This window comes from Adiantum capillus-veneris, chromosome 13 (assembly GCF_014529385.1).
Source record: "Adiantum capillus-veneris isolate H3 chromosome 13, ASM1452938v2, whole genome shotgun sequence".
In the NCBI taxonomy this organism is placed as follows: domain Eukaryota; kingdom Viridiplantae; phylum Streptophyta; class Polypodiopsida; order Polypodiales; family Pteridaceae; genus Adiantum; species Adiantum capillus-veneris.
Window position 1 is genome coordinate 25,429,939 of NC_140943.1, and position 14,751 is coordinate 25,444,689.

Consider the following 14,751-nt stretch of genomic DNA (forward strand, 5'->3'; position numbering starts at 1 on the left):
CAAGGATAGGTCAAAGGCAAAAATGGGTTTGATTATAGTCATTGATTATAGTCATACTCATACATACGAAATGCTTGGTTCTGTCATCCACATACAAAGGTATGTGTATAAGCACATAAACACACTTGAAAGACTTCACATCGGCATACAAACAGGTAGTTTAGCATGCATAATTAAAAAATTGTATCATAAGACTAATATCTGTGCAAAAAAATATGTCACTTGAAGGAAGAAACAGTCAAGGGGTGCACGACCTTGGATACTAAGCGTATACAAGAGGAGAAACACAGATGTCTACTGTGAACAATAACCAGGTGAATTGGTACAGAAAGATTTGCTTACAAGTGTTTTGTATATACTTAAACATTGATGTTAAGAGAAAAGTTTCCTCTTTGTTTTCTTTCCTTCAAGTTTACTATGTGGCATAAAAATACATCAAGATTTGAAAGAGGGTGTATGAGAAGACCAGGTACGCTCACTTACTACAAGAAATAATGGTTTGTTACATCTTGAGCGCAATATTAAGATGCATGGGAGATTTATTCACATTTTGTTTTGTAACAAATATATGGATTTTATCAACCCTAGGGTTTTTTTTCAAACAATGATAAATGATTTTCACATAAATAAGGATTTTTCTAAGATGAGGATTTTCTTTGGTTGGAAATATACCAAAAACCTGAACCATACTCTTTACAAACCAACTTCAGTATTTTCCACCAATGAGTTTGATGAAACACAACCCTGTGGTGCTTAACTCATAACGGTTCTCTAAATTTTTAATTGACTTAGAACCCTTCGAAAAACATGTAATCACCATAGACCCTAGCATAACTAGACGTAAAACTTTCTAGGATTTTATTAGGAAAGGATTAAACCACATTCCATTAGTATCTGTAAACTCTACCTCAATAGTCAGAGAACTTAACAAAGTATGGAAGGCCTTATGTACCATCTTGAGATGTGAGGATAGCAAGGCTCACCACAATTATATCCATAGTTTACTTAATGAGAACTTTTCCCAAAAATTTCCTTATCACATGCAAAACCAAACTCCATGGTACAAAAACAGAGACTTAATGAATGAAATTCAATATAATTTACAATATTTATTTATCTGTGGACTAGATAAATCCACACAAACTCCAGTGTTCATATGTAAAAAACTTATTCAACTAGCAGCAAGAAGAAGATTAGAAACCCTTGAATTCTGTCTTCTTTTCTCCTGTGAAGAAGAAATTTGTCAAGCCATAGGGTGCTATACCCAAGAAATTGGGTTAGACATACCATTGGAGTACTCTCTCCCATATCTTATGGGAAATTTTAAAATTTAGAAAATGGATTTTAGATGGATCACTAATGCACATAATTGTGTATTTACTCCTGCTACAACTATAATCACTAAATTACTCAAAGGAGTAATGCAAGGATTTATTGAGTACACCAAAATCCTACATAAAAAGCTACACACTGTTTCTGGTACACAAACCAATGGGTATTGGATGATCAATAATCAATATGATTTTTAGATTAATCTACCAAAACATATCACAAAAAATTCATTCATTTGACGTACTGTTGGGGTATAAAGCCCAATGTTGTCGCCCAGGTAAATGGGAGGGCCGCCAGGTATGTACACATATTCTTTTGTAAAAACCTAATAAGAACTCACTATGCTCTACACATTACAGTAGAGCGAGTTCACCATATCGTCGTGCTCTTCTTCTCGCACTCTCTCTCGTGTCACACTTCCGCTCGTACTCCTTCAACTGGTATCAGAGCTCAGATCGAGGCTCGGGGCAGCATTTGCAGGTAGCCAGAGTCACCTGCTCAGATTGGAGTGAGATTCGACAGGCGAAGACACGGCCCCAAATCTTGTGGTCATCTCGGCCACCGTTCGGCTTCGACAAAGTTTTGCGCAGGCCATTTTCGACTACGTGGTCTTAGCGGGTGCAGATCCGACTCTGCAAATTTGGGGTTTCGGCCTACGACTACAGGTGCTGAGGATATTGGCACTCCCAGAGTGTTGATTTGTGGCTGTCTACACATCGAAGGACGGCTCACAGTTCTTAGAGGCGTGCCACATAGGACACGGGTGCATCTACACACAGACTATAGGCGACATCCACTAGTTCATCAGGTAGCTTGTGTTTGCTGCTTCATATTCCAGATTTCATCCTGACATTGCAGGTACTTCCACATGGGATGTATTGTCAGAGATGATGTATGTCTGTTGAGGGTTTGCTGGCTATGAGTCACGCAGCAAACAACCGCCACAGCGGTTACAGCATATAGTGGGAAATTTGTGGATGTATGATTTTGTGGGAAGTCTATGTATTGTCAGATTCACTGCAGCCTTTGTTGAGGGTCGAGTGAGGTTTTATTGAGCTGGGGGATTCTCGAATGTTGAGATCCTTTCAGTGATACAGGTCTTGGAGCGATCCCTCCAGCACCCTTAGATAGGCAGCTAGGATGTATTGACTGTGAGTTAGACAGTTGGCATTGCATCTTTGCTTTACTGCCGTTGAGGCATTGTTGCAGTCTATGCTTACAGGACAGTGACAGGACAATGAGAGACAGTACATGTACAGGACAGGTTTACCCGCAGCTTACAGTGTCAGAGAGACAGTGTTTTTTGAGCTGTTTTTTGGTATTTTTTTGAGTACACCAGAGCCATTTTACAAAGGAGACTCTGTCGAAATTTCTGCAGAATCTGAAGCTTTCTTGGTTCATTTGACAGGTTGATATTGGTTCAGAGGTCAGTTTACAGGGGAAACTCTGTCGAATTTTTCCGAGGAAAGTAAACTACTGTGAAGCGTAGCTATGGCTGGATCACAAGACACTGCACTTTACAATATGAAGAAGCTGGATGGAACCAATTTCCCATTGTGGAAGAAGCAGATTTGGCACATGTTGGTACAAAAGAAGTAGATAAAACCTATAAAGCTCAAGGGGATAAAACCACAAGATATGGACGAAGATGAATGGAGCGAAATGGGTGAATTGGCACTTTCTACCATTATGCTGACTTTGGCAGAAAGCGTTTACTTCAATGTAGCAGACAAGATGTCGGATTATGAAGCATGGACAAAGCTGAGTGATCTTTATGAGAAGCAGAGTGCAGCTTCACAGGTATACTGGCTTAAGAAGCTTGTTGACTTGAAGATGAAAGAAGGGACACCTATGTCCAATCATCTGAATGAATTCAACACCATCTACAGTCAGCTGTCAGCTCAAGGTGTCAAGTTTGATGAACCTGTTAGAGCTATGTTCCTGTTGATCACATTACCGGAAAGTTGGGACACTTTTCGCACAGCTTTGAGTAATTCTGCACCTCCAGATGGTTTGAACATAGCAGGTGTAGAAGGAAGTCTGCTTACTGAAGAAACCAATAGAAAGACAATGGACAAAGGCAAAGGAACAACCTTAGTTGTCAGGGGAAGGACCAAAGAAAAGTACAAAGGTGGAAAGAGGAATCAGTCTTGTAGCAAGTCCCGCAGTGCTAAAGGCAAGAGTGACATAGAATGCTACCATTGTGGCAAGAAGGGTCGCATGAAAAGAGACAGTAGAGAATGGAAAGCAGAAAAAGGCAAAGAGAAATCTGAAGACCATGGTGAGAAGAACAAGTCCTCAGTGAAGATTCAAGAAATAAATGTGACAAACACTGTTGCAGAGGATGACAGTCTAGTGTCAGGAGACATCTACTTCTTGAAGAATACAATGGACTCAGATCTTCTTACAACATCTGATGGAAATGCACTGAGTGACTGGATTATAGACTCAGGGGCATCACTTCATGTGTCTCCAAACAAGGAGTGGTTTACCTCTTATGTGACCACTAAAGATCATGTTCGGCTAGGCAATGTGCAGACATGTGAGATCTTAGGTGTTGGAGATGTTCAATTGAAGTTTCATAATGGATCTTCTTTCATGCTGAAGAATGTGAGACATGTTCCCGCAATTACAAAGAGCTTGATCAGCATAGGTTTACTTGAAGATGCTGGCTACTTCACCACTTTTGGACAAAACATGTGGAAGATATCCAAGGGTTCGATGACAGTAGCACATGGAGTAAAGTCTGGAGGACTTTACATGATTTATGTATCAAATGTCTCTAAAAATGTAATCAATGTAACCGAGCAGCTGAACGTTTGTTTGTGGCATAGCCGGTTAGGACATATGTCCAAGAAGGGAATGGAAATCTTGTCTCCTTCTGGTTATTTTCCTGGCTTTTCATTTAATGATTTTGAATTCTGTGAACATTGTCTGTATGGTAAGCAAACACAGCAGCCACATAAGCATAGAAGCAGTAGAAGAGATACACAGTTGGTACTTGTTCATAGTGATTTGTGTGGACCTATGCCTAACCTATCTCTAGGGGGAGCTTCTTACTTTATGACATTTATAGATGATTACTCGAGGAAAGTATGGGTTTAATTTCTCAAGCACAAGGATGAAGAGTTTAGTGTTTTCAAAACGTTTGTGACACTTGTGGAGAATCAGAGTGGCAAGAAGCTTAAATACTTACGCACTGACAATGGTGGAGAGTATGTTTCAAAGGCCTTTCAGGACTTTTGTGAGTCAAAAGGTATAAAACGTGAACTTACTTCTCCTTACAATCCTCCTCAAAATGGTGTTGCTGAGAGGATGAATAGGACCATACAAGAGAAGGTCAGAAGTATGTTGTCTAATGCACAGTTGCCAAATGGGTTTTAGGCTGAAGCTGTATCAACAGCTGTTCATCTTATAAATAGATCTCCTAGCAAGGTTTTGCAGAAGGATTCAGTGCTAGAGATGGTATGGTCAGGCAAAATGCCCTCATACAAGCATCTCAGAGTCTTTGGCTGTGAGGCATATACTCACGTTCCAAAGGAATTTAGGAACAAACTTGAGCCAAAGAGTAGAAAGTGCATCTTTCTAGGCTATGGTAATTCTGGTGAGATAAGGTACAGACTTTGGGATCCCGAATCCAGAAAGGTTATCCGCAGCAATGATGTTTACTTTAATGAATCCAAATATCATTCTAAACCAGAGAGGGTTGAGGAGATTAGAAGAGTTGTCTTCCAAGAAGATGGACCTGCACGTGCAAGACAAAATGTCAGGGCTCAAGAGGAGCGAGGACAGGATAGATTGGAACCACAGGTTGTGGGTGAGCCTGAGCCACCTATTTTGCGTAGATCTGGACATATCACGCGACCTCCTGATCGGTTTGTTCCATATATGAGCTATGCCATGTTGACTGATTGCAATGAGTCTTCATGTTACAAGGAAGTAGTGAAAATGAAGGACTCTGGGAATTGGCAATTGGCCATGCAGTCAGAGATGACAGCTCTGCATAAAAACCAGACATGGAAGCTAGTTAAATTACCACAGGGCAAAAGGCTCTACCTTGTAAATGGGTTTACAGGTATAAGATCACCGCTCATGATAGTCAGCCAAAGTACAAAGCAAGGCTTGTTGCCAAGGGCTTTAAGCAAGAACAAGGCATTGACTTTGATGAAGTCTTCTCTCCTGTGGTCAAGATGACTACATTGAGATTCTTTCTTGCATTGGTTGCCATATTAGATTTGGTGTTGCACCAAATGGATGTCAAGACAGCATTCTTGCATGGTGATTTAGATGTGGAAATTTACATGCAGCAGCCAGAAGGGTTTGTTGAGAAAGGCAAGGAAGATTTGGTATGCCAGTTGTTAAAGAGTCTTTATGGCTTAAAACAATCACCGAGGGCATGGTACCATAAATTCCACAAGTTTATGCTTTCTCAAGGCTACAAACATAGTGAGTTCGATCACTGTCTATATACAAAGAAGGCTAAGGATGGTAGTTGGCTGATCCTTATTTTGTATGTGGATGACATGTTGATTGCTTGCAAGCACTTGGAAGAATTTTCAGCTTTGAAGTCAAAGATGGAAAAATCGTTTGACATGAAAGACATGGGTGAGGCAAGTCATATACTTGGTATGCGCATTGAGAGAGACAGATCAAAGAAGTTGATTTGGTTATCTCAAACAGAGTATATTGACAAGGTTTGCAACGTTTTAATATGGACAAGGGAAAGGCATTGAGTGTTCCATTGCCACCATATGTGAAACTTAGCAAACAAGATTGTCCTGTGTCTGAGGAAGAACATGCTGAAATGGATAAGATTCCATATGCTTCTGCAGTGGGTAGTTTGATGTACGCAATGATTTCTACTCGCCCAGACATTGCATTTGCAGTGGGAGTAGTAATTCGATACATGTCAAACCCAGGCAAGAAACATTGGGAGGCAGTGAAAGGAATATTGAGATACCTGAAAGCTACAAAGAGTATGCGTATATGCTATGGGAGTCAAGAGCTAAGTGTAAAGGGTTTTACAGACTCAGATTATGCAGGTGACTTAGACAACCGAAGGTCTACGTCAGGGTATGTCTTTACATTGGCTGGTGGAGCAGTATCATGGCGTTCTAGATTACAAGATTGTGTTACTCAGTCTACTACAGAGGCTGAATATGTTGCAACATCAGAGGCTTGCAAAGAATCAATTTGGCTTAATCGACTAGTAACAGATTTTGGAATCAAAGAAGAGATGTCTGTGTTATATTGTGATAGTCAAAGTGCTATACAATTGGCTCGCAATCCAGTTTATCACTCAAAGACAAAGCATGTGGATGTGAAGTATCATTTCATCAGGGAAATGCTCAAGGATAAGCAACTTCAGCTTGTCAAAGTTCACACCACAGAAAATCCTGCTGATGTACTTACAAAAGGACTTCCCTCAGAGAGCTTTGCGCATTTTTGCAAGCAGTTAGGTGTAGGGTAGTACATCACTTCTCTACATCTCTTGTATATTAGCTTGTATAGTAGCTTCTCTCACACTTAAAGTACCACATTGGACTTTAAGTGGGAGGTTGTTGGGGTATAAAGCCCAATGTGGTCGCCCAGGTAAGTGGGCGGGCCGCCAGGTATGTACACATATTCTTTTGTAAAAACGTAATAAGAACTCACTATGCTCTACACATTACAGTAGAGCGAGTTCACCATATCGTCGTGCTCTTCTTCTTGCACTCTCTCTCGCATCACACTTCCGCTCGTACTCCTTCACGTACATCCTGTTATGAAGCTATCCCTCATAAAGGCATGCATGGATTACTTGATGTACTTGACAACATTATTAAGCTCATAAAAACTCTGAAATATCTTTTCTTTAAGAAATGTTGAAAGGAGATTGTACTTACCAAAAAGAAAAATGAAGTAATATGGACATTTAAATACTTACACAATATTAATGAATTTGTCCTTGACAATTGCTTTACTAAATTAGGCAAACATATTTATCGCCAAGAAAAAGGTATACCAATGGGGTATAATTGCTCTCGATTATGGTGTAATTTGTATTTGGCATGGTTTGAAATTGAATACATAAAAAATTTATCGCGTCTTGCACGGTATGATATATTGAAAGCCTTCTTATATTCATGGAAATATATGAATCATATGTTATTTGCCAATAATCCCTTTATTGTGCAAAGTCTTGAACGCAAAAAACCTTTGTCCCATGAGGACCCCTTTACAATTTACCCTTTATACATTATTGGGATAAAAGCCACACACAAGCAAAACCAAGTTACATATTTAAATACATTTGTCCAATTATGCGAACCAATAGAAGGAGAATATGTTACATACACCGCATGGAAAAAAGATAAATTACCATGTCCTAATGTTTCGTTTATTCATGCAGCTAGTAATCGGCAAAAAAGAATGGCGTATAATGTATGCATATCTCAAGTTCTTCCCATACTGTACAATGCATCTCAAGAATCATATGCTGTAACAGACTTAAATAAACTTATTTCTATGTTTTTAGAGAATGGTTTCAAAAAAGAAAAGATTGTTACATGTGTTACCAAATTCATTGAAGAAAACAAATTTCCCGGCATTAGATTTACCATCAATACCTTAAAACATAGAATTGGTAGAGGATAGGTCCACTTGGTGGCCTATCCTCCACCAAGTGTACCTTTTCTCAGGGATGGGGGAGGGCCACACACACACACACACACACACACACACACACACACACACACACACACACACACACACACACAATAAACTGAAAAAGACCTCATGTACAAAAATGCATCACGCACATGCACACATACCCATGTTCTATAGAGCACTAGTGAGTTAGACCATCACCAATTTTTCTACTATTATTACATGAAATTGTATCAATAAATTTTAAATTTATACTAGTTTATTTGATTCACAAAAAATAGTGAGAGTGTGATTTGCACAGTCTCTATCCCTGTCTTTCTGTCGCGCAGTGTCTATCTCTCTCTTTCTCTATCGAGTACGCACACACTCACATCGTCCTAGGATCAACAATACTGATCGCCTCCATCTTATCACCTGCCACCCACTGCTCTAGTAAATTTGGAGAGCTTTTGTTCTCAGGTTCTCTCTCTCTCTCTCTCTCTCTCTCTCTCTCTCTCACACACACACACACACACACACACACACACACACAAGGGAATTGCTCTTTGCCTTGTGAGTTTGGAGCTCTCTGCATTAATGGCTTTATCAGCAATATTGGGCTTCGGCAACTCTTCTGGCTCTTTGGCTCACTGGACGACATGCTGGCTCTTTCATACTCGGTAGCCCATCTGATGGACGGGATATGCTCCTCTCTCTTCTCTTTTTGCTCGCAAATCCCTGTCGAAGATTAGCTGTGTGAGGTAATCCCATGCTCATCAATTTTTGCTACCAAGCTTCCTTGATTGCCGTCTTTATCTGTGTATTTGGCTCTATGCGTATGCATACACTGTATCTCTCTCTCTCTCTCTCTATCACACACACACACACACACACACACACACACACACACACACACACACACACACACACACACACACACACACACACACACATTCCTAGATGGCAACCACTTCAGAGCAATTGGTTTATGCGGATTTGTTCATTGATAGTGCCCTTTGCCGCAATAGACCTTAAAGGAAACTCGGATTAGGGAGTCAATTTTATTACAGAATACAAAGTCAACTTCATGGAACAGGATGTAGACCACAGGTAGGTGCCCTGGCACCTACTTAGAATTTGGACATGATAATATCAATAATAATTTTTAGTTTTTCTTCAATCTATTTTTAAAACATCAAGCTTGATTTAATAAATAAAATAAACTAGAACCTATGTGTTAGAATTTTTAATCTCTTTCAAGGACATTTTGTGATTGTTGAATGCCATATTGTGAGTTCGGAGACTGTATTGCTGGTTTTGGGATGGTATTAGTGCATATTCATGATGGTACAAACTATACTAATAGACTATTGAAAAGCATTGCTTATCGAGGATGTTTTAAATCACATATGGCCATAAAAATGGCATGACAGAGACTAACAAGATCAAGGATATATAACTGAGACCTTTAAACTCGAATTCCTATTTAAACATTTTGTAAAGTAGCCTTTATGTTTCAATGCATTGGAAAAACTAATGTTTAAAGACTTTCTCTTTCAAACACTAAGAGAGATTGAGTATATGCCATGAATGGTAAGGCGTAAACCTCCTCTGAAGGATCTCACTAGGAGATGGCACAAATTGGAATTTTCAAAAATGTACTCAATTTACAAACAAGACGCTGCCCGATTTTCTGGCCATACAAGTAAAGTTAAACTTAGCAAATTGTTGTCTCTTTTATTCAAGCTGGTAGTGACATTATACTCCTAACAAGATCGAAGAAATCTTGCCTCAATTAGTAGATATCGTTTTTAATGATTGTATGTAGGCACTAAGTTGACAATTGTGGCTAAAGACAAAGAACTAAGGAAATTTGCATACATGAAACCCAATGATGAGTTGAAAAAAACATTGAAGTCTTCTGGTTAGAATAAAACATTGAAGTCTTCTGCTTTGTATGGTAAGGTAACTTGGGACCCTTTGTATGGTAAGGTAACTTGGACTTTTATAAGCATCATAATAAGGTAACTTGGACCTTAATCCTCCTGTGAGGGTCTCTTGGTGAGATGGTATAGTTTGTTGGAGATTTTTTGAAACTTTATTCGAAATACAAGGGAGATGCTGCCCAATTTTCATAAATTATGAACTTGCAAGATTTATCAGTTAATATGACATAGGTCCGGATAACATGGGAGTAGACATTGACGGCAAATTATTTTAGGAGATTGCTCAAATTGGGTAATATTGACATATTGATATTTCATTTATTTCATTATGTTTTGACAAGCTTCTACTTCATAAATAATGTAGCTGATGACTTACTCATAAAGAAAACCTTGAGAATACTGTATTTTTTAAGCTACTATCCAAGGTAAGGGATAGTAATTATCTTTGCGAATGGACATAGTCTTACAGGGTGTTTATGATACTACAGGTGTTTGTTATTCTTGGGATCGGTTATCATTGCATATAAACATATAAAGGAATGAGGATATGTTTTTTGGAATCCTTTTTCAGATACAAAAAGGATGTTAGTCTCTAATACGTTTTGAGGATGCTACCATATTTTAGAGCTAGTAACATAGGATATACTGCTAGTTTTTTATACATGGGATATAAGTTTTGGGTTCTTGCACGTGTGTTCGAAGGGGTTCTTAAAGCATTGAACCTGGGTAGCCATGGCTTTCTCTTATCCGGAGTTTCATGGAAGAAGTGATGAAGATGTGGAAGACTTTTTGGAAAAGATGGAGGTTGCCTGCATTAGAAACCAGATTCATGACCCTGCGCAGATGTTACGTCTTCTCCAAATCTGTTTGAAGAGTGATGCACGAGTTTGGTCCAAAGCATTTGAAGAGGAGTTGCGTGTGGATGATCCACCTGTAAGATTGAGTTGGGACAATCTAAGGCATGGATTAGAAGTGGAGTTTGTGAAGACAGAAGATCCTGACAAAGTGTGGCAAGAAGTACAGGCTTTGGTGCAAAAGGAAGGTGAGCGAGTAGATGCGTACATACGAAAGTTTTCATTGGCATGGGAGCGGATGTGCAAGGCCTTAGCACCACAGGTACCTCCACCTGACATGATGAAGAAGGAGAGGTTCTTGGATGGTCTTTGGGAGAATATACGTTGGAGAGTGGAGCTAAAGAAGCCTAGGAAATATGAAGATGCACTAGAGGTAGCAAGGAACAAAGAGTGGAAGCTGAGGAAAATGAGCCAGTTAGGGGTGGAGTCTTTGCCCATGAGGTCTGAATTTCAGCCTATGGATTCTTTACAAGGTCGGATGCCAGGGGTTCATCATGAACCAGTGGTTTTTGTTACTCCTCAGGTTATGGCAGAAATGGTCACTACAGCAGTGCAAGATGATGGGCTAAGGCAAGACATGAGGCAAGTGGTAGATTTAATGAAGAATCTCAGCCTAAACATGCTAGGTCAAGTGGGAAATAATCGAGGTCGAGGGAGGTTTGCAAATCAGCCAGGAGGTGAGGAAAGACCCAGGAATGGTGGTGGACAAAGCAATGGTAGGTTCTAGAGGCACACACCCACATGTTATAGTTGTGGAGAATTGGGTCACATCAGCCCACAATGTGATAAGCCACCAAGGATGGGGGGAGACATGTATCCATTGCCAAGACAGGTGCTAACTAGGTCCAATGATTATGGAATCGAAATCAAAGGAGAAGAAGGAACCAGTGGATTGACCCAGGAGGAAAAAGAAAAGACAAAAGTGTTAAGTGTAGTCACCTTGGAGAAGGCATCAAAGCTAGAGGATACATTAGTGATGCCTATTGGGAAGAGGACCACAAAGGAAAAGGAAGGAAGAAGTGCCCCAGGTCCTAGTAAGAAGAAGGGAAAGAGCCATGAAGGCGAGGATGTCAAGGCCAAGATGAAAAGAAGGGCTCGTCGCTCGCAAGTTTCATGTTTCAGATTTTCCACTAGGGGATGAGCAGTTAAGCTATGACTTGAAGGAGGATCTGATGAGCAGGAAAGCCGATGTTACTTTTGGGCAGCTTATAGAGATGGTGCCTAAGTTAAAGCGACAGTGGAAGAGGATGGTTAACCCAATGGAGAAAGAGCCAGAGAGAGGTTTAGTAAAGGTGTTGGCGATGGATGAGCTACCAGACATTTTTCCAATAGTAGATGTGTGGCATAAAAGAAAGAAATTGGGACAAGGTTATGTGGATGGTGGAGCCAAAATATGTGTCATAACACACTCATGTGTTGAGAAGATGGGTCTCACACTAACTGGGGTGTCAGGCTTCCGGATTAGATTGACAAACCATTAGAAAGTAAAATGTTTGGGTGTTGTAAAGAGCTTAGAAGTGGAGGCATATGATGCAAAGGCGGTGGTTGATTTTCATGTGATGCTAGCGGGGTTGGGAGTATATTCTATTATACTGGGCAAACCATGGTTACGTGCAGTAGGAGGTGTTCAAGATTGGCGATGTGGTACGATTAGCCCCTATGGAAAGACAGGTGCCAAGAAGCTATATAATATGGACACAAGGAAACGATTGGAGGAGATTTATGAAGATGAGGATGAGTCTAGTGATGAAGACTATTCCACAGTGACTGATGAGGATAGTGATAGTACTACCAGCAGTGATAAGGATGCTGATGTTGCATTTCTTTTGATGGATAAAGATATCCAGGGGTCTGGTTTAGTTGCATTTGCAAATGAGGTTGAAGATGAAAGTGAAGGGCCTTATGAAGTGATTGAAGGGCTGATGCAAACCAAGGTTGAATTGTCAAAGAAGCAGGAATTGATGACACAAATGATCAGTGGAGACCTCTCAGCTATGGAGAAGGAGAGATATTTGCACATGCAGGTCTATGCCAAAGTATTTGATGTTTTTCTTAATGCAAAGTTGATATATGGCATCTCTTTAGGTTTTCCTTGGGAACCAGGTGGAAGCTTGATTAAGCTTCTGAAACAGGGAATGCCAAGTGTTTTTGTGTGGGATCCTGGTGGAATGAGCATCTACTAGTGTTTCTACTGCTGAGCATGAATGCTCTAGCAGGCTAGGGGATGGGCAAATTATGTTAGGAGTTTTTTGGAGCAAGGGATTGCGCATATGTACATACATATGCATGGTGCATCAAATAAAGGATTGCCTATTTTCCAGAGCCAGGTGGTTGCGTGGGGCCCACATGTGTATAGGTAGGACAACATGTACATACTACATCGATTTTCACTATCACCAGTATCACTGTGTTTTTCCTATAATAAGGAGGAGTTGGAGCGTGTAAAAATTCTCGAGGAAGCTATCTGTGGGCCGACGACATGAGGTAAGCAGGTGCGTCAGATGGCATCTAGTGGCGTCAGGAGGTCGAATAGGGTCAATATTTGCACATGGACGAGTACAGACACGACGTGGCTGTTTTCTTGTGATAATTATGTAGAGAGGTCATCATGAGGACCATCTTTTGGGGGCCACTTCACGTGCTGGCGGGATGCATTATTGGAAAAAGTTGAGTGCCAGGTGTGCGGATGATGCAAAAGGGTGACAACTATGCACTGTGAGGCCAACTTTTGGCCTGTTCGGGGTCCGTTTGAGGTCAACTAAAAGGCCAAGGGTGCCCAAGTAATAAGGTTAAGTGTGGGAACTGAAAAAACTAAGAGAATACCAGAAAAAGAGTGGAGAGAAGAGGAAGAACAGCTGCAACTGTGTTTTTGGAGCTTGTTTTGGTCCTAAACTGCTCATCCGAGGTCGGATTTGAGCACTTTGACATTGTAGACTGGGGTTTTGGGCCGTTCCGGACGTGATGGCGCTGTCTATTTTTCCAAATTCCTCACTATGTTTTTGTTTTTTTGGCTGTGTAAGTTTCTCCTATGAGCGAAGCTTCTGCTCCAAGTTGTGATTGTATCTGGCATATTTTACCCATATTGTGTGAGCTCTTTACCCCATTGGTGTTGGCCCAAGCTCAATTGTATCTAAACATCAGAGATTCTCCTCTTTTGAGCTGAGTATTTTTTTTTGGTGTGTGTGTGTGTGTGTGTGTCTCTGTGTGGAGTGGGTAAACAGACAATCTCTCTCCTCTCACTCCATCGGTATGTTCCCTGTCTCGGCCAGGTGGATTGTGTAAGCTGAGTGGTGCCCCATAGTGTGTGTGTGTATCATTCTAAGAGTGTGTGTCGGGTCATTATAGAGGTGTTCTGTGTGTTTCCATCCCGCTCACAACGGATAAACTCTGACTACGCATAAACTATACTTCAAGTCTTTTTTCACATGCACAATTGAATGAAGCACATAAAGAATATGTATGCGTAGTATAGGTGACTTCTATTTTGCATAAATGCATAAGGATTAGTGCAAGAATCCTTCATAATCACATACAATAATCGGGGTTTTATCAGTATCACATACACAAAGCACATAAAGCATATGGATGCTAAGTATAAGTAATTTCTATTTGCATAATACGCATAATTGCCAACGACTGCAAACGGTCTTCAACTTGTGGCAACACCAAATTGAGAAACGACAGCGCTGAGTACATGAATGATAAGGCATTTTTGAGTTAACCAATTACCGAATTGATTGATACACATGTATATGTAGATTATGGGATTTATACTTGCATTAACATACATAGAGTTAGGTTATAGAATCTCATCCACAGTCGAGTTACAAAAAGAGGTATCTCCGTATGCACGGACATGCATGTAAGTGTTTAAAACAATAAGTAGTGAATAACTAGCACAAGGATAACACAAAGGCAAAAATGGGTTTGATTATAGTTATACTCATACATACAAAATGCTTGGTTTTGTCATCCACATACAAAGGTATGTA